Raw genomic sequence first — 12,306 nt, forward strand, 5'->3', positions numbered from 1 at the left:
GGCATTTTCCAAACCCCCCCCCAAACGTGATCGGCCCCCGAAAAGGGGCCGCACCGAAGTTTCGTTCCCACCACTTCCCAACTTGAGTATTTCGAAACCGAACAACTACCCTCGCTTCTTAGTAATAGAATCAGTTGACCAGTTGAACCCTCTTGCTTCAAAGTCAGTATTTCTCGTCTCCAAATTTCTTGAAGGTGTCATCGGCGAATCATATAAAGCCAAAAAACAAAGAACCGGTGAAATCCTTGTTGAAGTCAGTAGCCAGAATCAGGCTGATAAACTACTTGCACAAACCCGCATCGCCGATCTGGCCATCCGAGTCACGCCCCACCGCAGCCTAAACAGCTCCCAGGGCGTGATTTCCGAATATGACCTAATCAATGAATCTGAAGCTGACCTGCTGGAGGGCCTTCGTAGTCAGGGCGTAACAGCGGTCAGGCGCATAACCATCCGCAGAGACGATAAACAAATACCGACAAAGCACCTCATCCTAACCTTCGACAAGGCGACCCTTCCTGAATTCATCAACGCAGGTTACATTCGTTGTTCAGTCCGGCCTTACATCCCGAACCCACGGCGCTGCTTCAAGTGCCAACGGTTCGGGCACGGCACAAACACCTGTCGCGGCCGACTTACCTGCGCAAAATGCGCCCAGCACGATCACCCGGCCGAAAACTGCAACGTGCAACAACTTCTTTGTGTAAACTGCCAGGGTCCACATGCGGCCTACTCCAGAAAATGCGAAAAGTTTCAATTAGAAAAGAAAATCATTAACATCAAGGTCACTGAAAACATCACTTTCCCAGAGGCGCGGAAGAGGTTCGCCTCTTTCCCTCTGGGGAGGTACGCCGACGCAGCTCGCCGGGGGGCGGAGCGGCGTCTGGTTTCGGCGGGGACCCAGTACCGCGAGTCGGACTTGGTCCCGCCCCCGCCCCCCCCTGGGTTGCCTCTGGCAGCCCAACCCGCCTCCGCACCGCTCGCTGAGCCAGCAGCGGCTGTGGTGGCATCCACGTCCGGTGGGGATGCTGCTGCACCCACCGTTTCCCCCTCTCTACCGGCCCGAAGCACACGCGAGGGTCCGGACGAGATGGAGACGGAGGCAGTCGCAGCGACCCCCTCCCCCGCCTCACTGCCTGTGCCATCTGTGGTGCTCCCCACGCCTTCGGCACTGGCAGCACAGGCAAAGGACACCCGAAAGGGTACCACGTCAAGGGGGCGTAGTCCGCTGGGCACCCCCTTGCCTTCAGATGATGACATGGACGTCGAGCCCTTCCGGCTTTCATCGCAGCGGAAGGAACGGGCTGCGACGTCCAGGTCAGTAGAGAAGGCCAGAAAACCCCTTCCAAGAGTCCAAGCCCCGAAAGACCCTACATAAATAGTCGCACTCCAGTAGCTCTGAACACATAATAATGGGAAGAGAAAATATTGTTCAATGGAACTGCAGAGGCCTTCTGAATAATCTTGACGACGTTTATGAGATTCTGCATGCCAATCAGCCAAGTATAATGTGTGTCCAGGAAACACATCTGAATTCCAAACACACAAATTTCTTGAATAGTTACATGGTATACAGGAAAGACAGGGATGGCTGCACACACTCTTCTGGCGGTGTTGCCATAATCACCCGCAAATCCTTAGCATGCCACCCTGTCACCTTGAACACCGTCCTTGAGGCTGTAGCAATACGCTTAATAATATTTAATAGGTTGATAACGGTATGCTCCATATACATTCCTCCTGATGTTGCACTTACGAGCTCCGACTTCGAGGCGCTGGTTGACCAGCTGCCCGAACCATACATCCTTACAGGCGACCTTAATGCTCACAACTCTCTTTGGGGCTCTTCCAGAACGGATGCCCGAGGTCGCCTGATAGAGAAATTCCTGACATCTTCTGGAGCATGCCTTTTCAACAATAAACAGCCTACATATCATAACATAGGACACAACACATACTCATGTCTTGACTTGGCGATTGGCTCCGCAGTTCTCTTTCCTCTCCTCGAGTGGGCTGTGGGCACTGACCCATATGGCAGTGACCACTTCCCCACCTCACTAACATACATAGGTAAAGGCCCATGCAGTCAATCTTCCCATAATAGGTTCAATGAAGCACGAGCTAACTGGAATACATTTACAGAGACATCCAAACTACACCACACATCCATAGGACACCTACACGTCGAAGAAGCTACCCAACTCCTCACGGCGCACATCCTCGACGCCGCCGAAAAGTCTCTTCCCCACGTCTCTGGTGCCCCGCGCAACCAGAGGAGGCCGTGGTGGAATGAGGACTGTAGGCGGGCGCGAGAGGCCCAGAACAAGGCGTGGGGTATCCTGCGCCGGTACCCCACGTCGGGAAACCTTTTATTGTTCAAAAGGGCTAAGGCGATGGGAAAACGTGTGCGCCGTGAGGCAAAACGAGAGAGTTGGCGCTCATTCGTAACATCCATAAACTCTTACACTGACTCTCGCAAAGTCTGGACACGAATACGCAAACTAAAAGGACAACAGACACACAGCCTGCCCCTGGTTAGTACAACAGGGGACAAACTGGAAGACCAGGCTAACACACTCGCACAACACTTCCAACACGTGTCCAGTTCAGCACACTACACTAGCACTTTCATTAAACACAAACAATTGGCTGAAAAGAAGTCTTTACTTGATAATGATAAGTCAACCTCCTCTTATAACTCGGAGTTTTCACTTCACGAGCTGAGGACCGCTTTGAGCACTTGTAAACCCTCAGCTCCAGGCCCAGACAACATCACATATACAATGATACAGCACCTACACTCAGACACTCTTCTAACACTCCTCCACCTATATAACAAGATTTGGCTTTCGGGGCACATTCCTCGCTCTTGGAGGGAGGCCATAGTAGTGGCTTTCCTAAAAGAAGGGAAGGACTCTTCCTCTCCTTCCAGTTACCGGCCCATTGCTTTGACAAGCTGCCTGTGCAAGCTCCTCGAGAAGATGATAAACCGTAGGCTCGTGTACTTTCTTGAGTACAATGATCTTCTCGAGAGCTGCCAGGCAGGCTTCCGGGCGGGGCGATGCACAAATGATCAGCTGGTTTCTCTAGAGGCCTACATAAAGGATGCATTCATTCATAAGCAATACTGTATGACAGTATTTTTTGACATTGAAAAGGCTTATGATACAGCATGGCGCTACGGCATTCTTAGAGACCTAAAAGCTTTTGGTATCTCGGGTAACATGCTGAACACTCTTTGTAGTTACATGTCTTCACGAACATTTCGTGTCAGGGTCGGTTCGGCAGTTTCAAATGTTCACGTGCAGGAGAATGGCGTGCCTCAAGGTGGCGTATTGAGCTGCACCTTGTTTATAGTTAAGATGAACTCTCTCCGAAAGGCACTGCCGCCAACCATATCCTGCTTGATGTATGTAGATGACGTTCAAATATCTTTCAAATCATGTAACATATCCGTTTGTGAACGTCAGGTCCAGCTTGGGGTAAATAAACTTTCTCGCTGGGCAGATGAAAATGGATTTAAACTTAATCCTTCTAAAAGTACCTGCGTTGTATTCTCAAAAAGGCGGGGCATCCTGCCCGATCCCGACGTAAAACTCTTTGGTGACTCGATTCCAGTAAAAAGAGAACACAAGTTTTTGGGTGTGGTGTTTGACGAGAAACTCTCATTCATACCCCACATAAAACGACTTAAACAAAAATGCCTAAAAACAATGAATATTCTAAAAGTCTTGTCTCACCAATCGTACGGTGCAGACAAACAACTCCTGCTTAGACTTTATGCCGCGTTGGTAGGGTCACGGTTGGACTACGGAAGCGTTGTGTATGGTTCAGCCACAAAAACAGCACTTAAAATGCTCGACCCAGTGCTTCACTTAGGGCTTCGCCTGTCTTGTGGAGCGTTCCGTACCAGTCCTGTCCACAGTCTTTATGCAGAATGCGACAAATGGTGCTTAGCGTACCAGCGAACTTATGTTGACCTCCTATATGCCTCCAAAATCTCATCAATGAATAACCATCCCTTTAAACCGGTTTTTAATGATACATCCACAACTAAACTCTTTTTAAACCGCCCATCCATTGCTGTTCCTTTCTCGCAGAGAGTGAGGGACGAGGTGACTATTCATAGGGTCTCCTTCTTAGACACATTCAAATCATCTCACACTGATCTTGTAGCACCATGGCTTCTTCGTCCTGTAGCATGTGACTTGTCTTTTGTACAATACAATAAGAACAGGACACCAAGAAGTGGGATTTTGCAGCATTTCATGCATCTGCAGAATAAATACAGGGCAGCAGAGTTCTTCAGTGATGCATCTAAAACGTTCACTGCAGTGTCGTGTGCTGCGCATGGTCCCAATTTCGAAGCATGTAGGACAATGAATGTCAATACAAGTATTTTTACGGCAGAGGCATATGGCATATTTCTGGTTGTAAGTCACATAGTTGAACATCATATTCCTACATCCGTCATTTATACAGATTCGTTGAGCGTCGTCCGTGCATTATCATCCGGAAAGTCATCAAAAAACCATGTCATTAATCTTGTCTTCAAAACGATTATGGTAGTTTATTCTTCAAACCTTGGGGTGACTGTGTGTTGGGTGCCAGGCCACTCTGGCATTGGCGGTAATGAAGTGGCGGATGAAATGGCCGCCAATGCTGCACTCCGAAACACAGTCGACATGGCAACACTACCTTACACAGACCTCAAGCCACACATTAAACAACAACTCCGTAAAACTTGGCAAGCAGACTGGAGCGAACAGACAGACAACAAACTACACGTAATAAAACCACACTTGGGACAATACACTACTGACTCACACAACAGGCACATTGAAGTTACCTTAGCTAGGTTACGGATAGGCCATACGCATGTAACGCACTCGCACCTGCTCACGGGATCTCCAAGACCCCTGTGTAGCAGGTGTGGGGAGGGCCTATCCGTAGTCCACATACTCATACAATGCAAGGCACTTGACACAACACGACACAAACACTTCAGAGAACTCTACAGACAACATATTCCCCTACACCCATCGCTGTTTCTAGGTGACGATGCCACGGTTTCTGTGAAACGCGTTTTTAAATATTTGTCAGATGTTAAGTTTTTAAACCTCATTTCCTATCATGCGTAATCACATCTGGCCCTATACACCAGCCATCACCATTATCTTTATTGATCTTACTATGTACAGTTTACACATTTTATACCTACCTTTTGTGGTAATCACTTGTTTTCATTAAATAACTTCTCTGGCGCTCTTTGCCCTAGTCGGCCTTGCGCCATTAAACAACCATCATCATCATCATCATCAACACGCAAAAAGCCCAAACCGTGCCCAAGCCACCACCACCAGAAACTTGCCACCTAGGCCGAGCCGCCAGAAACCCGTGTGCAGCGACACCGGAGCCAATCTCACCGACGACACCCCGATCCGCGCGAACTCTTTTGTTTTACGCCCTTCTGGCGTGCTGTGTCCCCGGACCAACAGGGAAAACCTCTGCCCACGTGCCCTATCTATAGCTAACAGAATAAAAAGACAGCTAACAAAAATGAACGCGACACTGCCGCGTACATGCCACTCAAGCTCAAAGAAGCCCGCTGGTGGAAAGCACGTGCAAATCTTAGACACCGAAGTTTCAAGGTAATGCCGCGAACACGTGCACTGTGAGCCGCCGAAAATGGGTGCACCGCCAGCTGGCAAGATTCAGTACGCGTACCACGAAGAAGGAACGAGAAACGCAGCTTAGGAAGGGAGATCTCAGCACTTTACAATACTGATGGAGGCGAAAAGCAAAAACGCCTGTGTGTACGAGATTTCGGCGCACGATAAAGATCCCCAGGTGGTCAAAATTAATCCGGAGCCCTCCACTACGGCGCGCCTCATCGCCTGCGTTGCGTCGGCGCGTTAAACCCCACAATCAATCAATCACTTTACAATAGTCTAGTCGTGACACCCGTCATCTGCCGCGGCCCGGTAATCTTTAAGGAAATTTGAAACCTAGTATCTTGCGCGATGTCTAGTATTGATAATCAATGTATAGTGCATAGTTACTGAATGGTGTTATTCCCGCAGCTTCACTAGTCATCCGCTTCTGCAGAGCAAAATAGATCAGTAATTTGTTCAGAATTATTGCACTTCCCTGTGCTATCCATGGGATTAATCGGTGTTGTGAAGAGCTTAGGAGGTCGCTCTGCTGCGTCAATGAATAATACGTTGCAGTAAAGATTTTTTCCTCGACGCACAGTTGTGTCTTTAAGGGGCAGTTACCGATTGTGCCTCTTCCACCGGAGCGCGTTGTTACACCTTCAGGAACTCGACTGGGGGCAGAAAACTACACGAAAAACACTCCGGTTTCTATCAATAGAATTGCAACGGACAAAAGCGTCGCAGCCTAAAGTATTTGCCCCACGCTACAGTTCAACGTGACATGGCACATTCGTGGGCTTATTTCGCACTCTTAGCAGAAAGCATTTCAGCAGCAGAGAGAGTTCGCGCCACTCTAAGGATGCCAAGTTCATTTGAGAGGTTCAGGGCAGATCTGCCACCATCCCCTAAGGATCGGTTGATTAAATCTGCCTGACATAAAACTTCTCGATTCCACGTGCTTAAATAACTTTCGAATGTTCTGAGCAGCCCAAATAGTGATATTCCAGATGGAATTAGATCATGGAGCGTCCCGAAGTACAAGAACGCTCCGCGAACTTCAATGGACGTTGAGCGTTGTTTTTTTTCGCACACAAATATCGACTGAAAGGGGGTACAACTTCAAGCAGCAAACCATTGAAATTGGTGTGGTTTTCCATGGCTTTGAATTTTTTTGGTGTTGAATCACCGTAAATGTCGCGTAAATTTTGAAATAAGAACTCTTGTGCTGCTTATTTACCGGTAGAAACTGAAACTACTTTCCCGCTCCAAATTATTTGTCCGCGGTTTCACTGCAAGTAAAAAATTTGTGCTAAAATATGCTTCTGAAGAAAATAGGAATTCAGAATATATAGGTCTAATCGAGGGTATTTGTTTCCTATATATGCCTAAATGGCACTTCTAAGTGCTTATTATATGCGCCTAAAACCCGAATTTTTCGTGCCTAAAGTTCCGATCTCTAGTCCTAAATATCATCAAGATTGCATAACAGCCCGCTAAAATTCCAGTGCATGACATTTTCAGCAGCCATGAGAATCAGCAAAACAGAAAAACGAATCATCGTTTTTTGGTTTTTAAAAGTTCTGTTTCTTATTAGGCCGTGTTTTGGGAGCCCTTCTCAAACGTTCGTTAGGTTACAGAGTCATTTACGGGTGCAGTGACATTACGGGCCTTTGGTTTGGTCGGTTAACCACGATCAGTGGCCCCAGTGGCCCCACGGCGTTCTTGTGATGCCTCAGGAGTAGACGTGATTGGCGAGACATCCATGTTCTCAACCGCGGTTTCTGAGCGTGAAACCGTGTCGTGTAAACCAGAGGTTGTGCTAGAGGCTGTAGCCTCAGCAGTGGACACAGCAGCAATAGCAGTGGCGGTAGGGGCAGCGTTGTGCTGTTGCACAGGAGTTTGAGACGAGGTCAGGTTAACATCGCTGACCTGGACAGAAGTCGCGCTGGCTGCCTTTGTCCCTGTACAAGGTCCAGGTGCAGCAGCAGAAGCCACAGTTGTGACTTTCTGCTGCTGAGTGGGGGGACTGTGACGGGACCAGGTCAGCCTCGCTGCACTGGGTGCCCGCATCTACCAGACGACGCCCCGCCCCCCGGCGAGCTGCGTCTGTGTAAGTTTTGCCCGATAGCAAGGCGTGATTAAGGCTCGCTTGTGGGAACATTAATGTTCTAAATGAATTTCAGTTGGATGACTGCTTTTTCTTTCTTGAGTGATGGACATGCACGTGAAAAGGTAGGGTGTGGTCCACTGCAGTTCTGGTATGTCACTTGTGGCTTGTTGCACTCGTCACTGGTGTGGTCAGTGTTTGCGCAGTGAGCACAGATGGATCGGCCACGGCACGACAGAGTACCATGGCCATGCTTCCGGCACTTGGAGCACCTTCGCGGATTAGGTATGTATGGACGCACTGGACAGGTAATACATGCAGCATGGACCGATTCTGGAAGTGTTGAACAATTGAAAGTGAGAACAACGCGTTTTGTTCGAATTTCCTCACCTGCGTGACACATAGTTATCCGCCTCACAGCTGTGACGCCTTGGTCGTTAAGCCCTTCAAGGAGATCATCTTTACTCTCATGAAGTAGCTCTCGTTTAGAGATGACGCCTTGGATTGCATTTAGGCGGCGATGTGGTTGGGACTGTCACTTTTAGTAGAGCCAGAGTGTCCTGTTTCAGGAGGTTCTCGCTTTGGTTTTTACTGCAAAGCAGTATATGTGTAATCCGCCCAGTTTTCATTCCGGTGTCTAGAGAGAGAGGAATTTTATTGAAATGAAATAAACACAGAAAGGTCGGCCTGACGGTAGTATATCTGGCCAGCTATTCTGTGTGTGGGAAGGGAAAGTGGAGGAAAGAGTGTGGATAGAGGACGAGAGAGATGAAGATGGCGGAGAAATAAATGAAGGGCTATGTATAGAAGATGCCTATACCGATACGGTGTATGTGTTAAAGTTCAGCCGGACGGGCCTCAACTACAATATTTCTGAGAGGCCGCTGCTGCGCAGAAATGTCAGCACAGCTTTAAATGCACTGTAGGAACGCTTCGCGTCTGGCCAAGGTCCCAGCAGCACTTCCTCCGACACCACACGACAGTCCAAACGGGCCAATGTTCTCACTAATTGTTCTCGAGGTTGCGCATAGCGTGGACAGTGGCAGAGAACATGCGAAATAGTCTCTGGTACATGGCATGTCTCACAGTCGGGGTCACTCGTAAAGCCAATGAGGTGCTTGTAGCGACGGGTAAAAGCTACGCCAAGCCGTAGTCGATGAAACAGCGTGGCGTAGTTTCGCTGAATACCAGGAGGTAACCGAAACTTGCAGTCGGGGTCCAGGCGGTGTAATCTTCTATGACGATTGTCAGGGTGGGACCAGTGATTCGCCGAGGCGTGGCGGAGAATGGTAAACAGAAGGGCGGTCGTGTCCGTCCTTGCGAAGGGCAGACGTACAACTTCTGCATTTGCAGAAACCTTCTAATCGTTTTAAATCGTTATGGGGCGGATTCGTGCGGTTGTTTGGAGGAAGAAGAGCAAGAATCGAAGCGTGCGCCCGAACACAAGCGCGATTGGATGCAAAAACAATGGAAAGCTGCTGGCACTGCTATTACCGCCTCAAGTTCAGCTCGTGGAAAAGCAGCGAATCCCTCCCGAATGAACACCAAATTGACCGCCAATATCACATCACTTCGTCAGAGGGCTTTCAAGGGATATTTTCGATGGCGTCGGTCACTTCTAAACACGCGCCCATGACGGGTTGCCTGTTTATGCGTGCTCAGGTAGTAGAGAATAGTGGGAGGGAGGAAGGGGGCGTGCATGCGCAGGTACAAGTTTTATGCCCGTACTGATGGATGGCATGTCCATTGTGCTGTTGCGAGATTTAAACGCGGACGTTAAATGGCCCAATGGGACCTGTCCAGAATCCTTAGTGGTAGGGCGGTTGGCTTTGTGTGTTAGGCCACGGCCCCTCGATCAAGCGCACGCAAGGTGTTGCGTGCGCTTGATCGAGGGCCCGTGGTTAGGCTATGTTCAGATTACCTACGCAAAACCACCCGTATCCTGATCTATGGACGAAAAAAATCCCATGTCACACAGTTGCGGTGGCCGAGACGTGAATTGACGTCATTCTTTGTAGTTATTACAACAGTTGCAGCAACATTCTGAACTCGGCCTTACACAAACAGTAAGATGCTTACGACGCGGAAGGGCCACAAGCAGTTCTATGTGTATCTGCAAGAACAAAGCTTGGATCCTTCAGAGGCTCATTCAGCTGATTAGCTAGGAAATATGCTCCATCGCAAATTACGATAAACGTGTTTTATTTCGTGCCCTCCGTGGGCTGCGTCCATCCAGCGTCCTTCAATGCATTTTTGGTCATGAAACTTCGCCATCACGGTATGGGAGAGCTTCGAACGCTGCCGCGCCTCGGCGCTGGTGTTGATCGGAGGGCAGCCGGGGCGTGGTAAGAGCGCGTTTGGCAGGGAACGGACCACGGAGTAAGATAAAACAGACCCTCGCCGCCTTATCAGCACTGCGCTTTCGCTTTACGTGTCGTGGGCCGCTCAAATGGACTTATCTTTTTGTGAGTGGCGAAAAAATTTGGTGCGAACGGGCATGGTTCTACTGCGTTCCTGCCTGCCGGTCTGGCTACAGAGCAGCCAGGGCCACCCGATGCCCTCCCATCTGCGGTGGCGCCACTCGTGGTGGCATTTGTCCCCGTACGAAACTCGGCCGGGAGTTTCATGACCAGAGAAGCATTAAAGGAATCTGGTCCAGCTTTGCAGGTCCTCCTTCTTCACAGAGTGGAAGGGCACTAATTTTTGTGTTTGTACTTCTACTAGCACATCGCCCGAGGCAAGTTTATTTGCATGGCAGTCTTTCCCGACAATACTCTCAGGGCATTTTACGATGAGGAACCTGGACATTTTGGCTAGAGGTGAACTTTGTTCTTCTGAATGTATCACTAGGTGTTTGCTAAAGGTCTTGACTGGAAGCGCTGGTTTGAAGCTAATTACTTCGGTACGGCCTCTCTTTAAAGACCGATCGGTTTTTCTCGGTGGTGAAAAAGGTGAAGCCATAAATTCATGGTGTACATTCGGTAGTAAGGCCGGCCACCCAACACAGAGCCCGTGACTTCACACGCTAGCCGTAGCTTGCCACTGTATTCCTATGCTCTGGATCGAGAGTGACGTCTTTGCACAGTATTAACCCTCGCCGCCTGGAAAAGCTTAGTGATACAGAAGAAAGGAGAAGAGAGTACAGGGCTAGGAAAGGAAATAGGAAAGAGAAAGAATTGAGAAAAGGACACGAAAACGCGACTGGCTGATTCCCCTCTGGGCGGGTCAGACCGGGGCGCCACTGCTAGGAGGGGGGCCAAAGTGGCGTGTTGCCGATGCCAGGGGGCCATGAATGTCCAAAACAACCCTGGCCTTGGCTCATCCACCAGGATGCCCTTTTTTCCGGATACGGCTAAGCCACGCACAGCCGGGGCGTGGGTGGGTCCGACCCACATGTGCTCGGGACCGTGGTAGTGCAAATACCAAATGCCTACAACTGTAGGCACCCCTGCGGAGCTCGGGGCCGTGGTGGCGCTAGTCATCATGCACCTTGATTAGTCTAGGTGTCCCCGGCGGGGTGGAAAAAGGAAGAGCTTAAATCGCTATAATAGTTTAAATGACGATAATTGGTCTGGAAGAATCTTGATAAACTAAGAAAAGAATAGAAGAAATAGACTTTTGACAAAAGTGATGGGATAAAAACAAGAATATCCACCTTATTCATCTCCCCGAAAAATCGAAGAATAAACAATAAAAGTTTGCAGAAACGTTGCAAATATGAATGAAAATAGCTTAATGTACCGACTCTGAAGTACGCCTTGCCCGCAGGCGATGAAGCGCGCTGCAGTGGAGGGCTCCGGGTTAATTTTGACCCCCTGAGGATCTGTAACGTGCGCCGAAATCTCGTACACACGGGCGTTCTTGCTTTTCGCCTCCATCAGAACAGCGGCCGCCGCGGCCGGGAATCGAACCCGCGACCTAGTGCTTAGCAGCACAACGCCTCACCCACTGAGCCACCGCGGCTGGTTATTACTACAACTCCGCTTTCCGCCGCCCCAAATGCATGATATTACTACTCACAATGACGACCCCCTTACTAAGTTGCAGGTGCTCGCAACAGTCGCTAAGGAGCCAGCGTATGCAGAAATTGTGCTCTGAACGAAACAACACAATCTACGTGTAGAATACCAACACACTCAGAGTGTGTAGAGGGTTACATATTCTAATTTTGAAAAAAAAAAAAAAAGGGTGCTATCAACAAAACCGTTTCGCGCTAAGGTGTTTTATGTGGTGCCTTTTCGTTTATGATAGAGAACACATACTTGACAAAAGCAGGTTGTCTGTGCCTTTAGGCGAATAATACAGATAGGAAAAAAACACGAGTAAGGCCAACTCTGCAGCCACCTTCTCGCCGAGTTTTTGACACGCCTCAGAATCGACAAGCCTCAAACCAGGACGAGTTTTTCTTCAACTGCGAAGTTTCTGAGAAAGCTGTGTAGCTTTCCTTTGCAGCCGTACGGTTGCATTGAGGTGGATGTCAAACGTTCCTTCGCACTAAGTCCCCTTTGTACGGTTAATTTCTGTTGCCACAGCCACTGCCAAAAA

The sequence above is a fragment of the Haemaphysalis longicornis genome, unplaced genomic scaffold (assembly GCF_048455015.1).
Source record: "Haemaphysalis longicornis isolate Haplotype H1 unplaced genomic scaffold, Haemaphysalis longicornis Haplotype H1 scaffold_6, whole genome shotgun sequence".
In the NCBI taxonomy this organism is placed as follows: Eukaryota; Metazoa; Arthropoda; class Arachnida; order Ixodida; family Ixodidae; genus Haemaphysalis; species Haemaphysalis longicornis.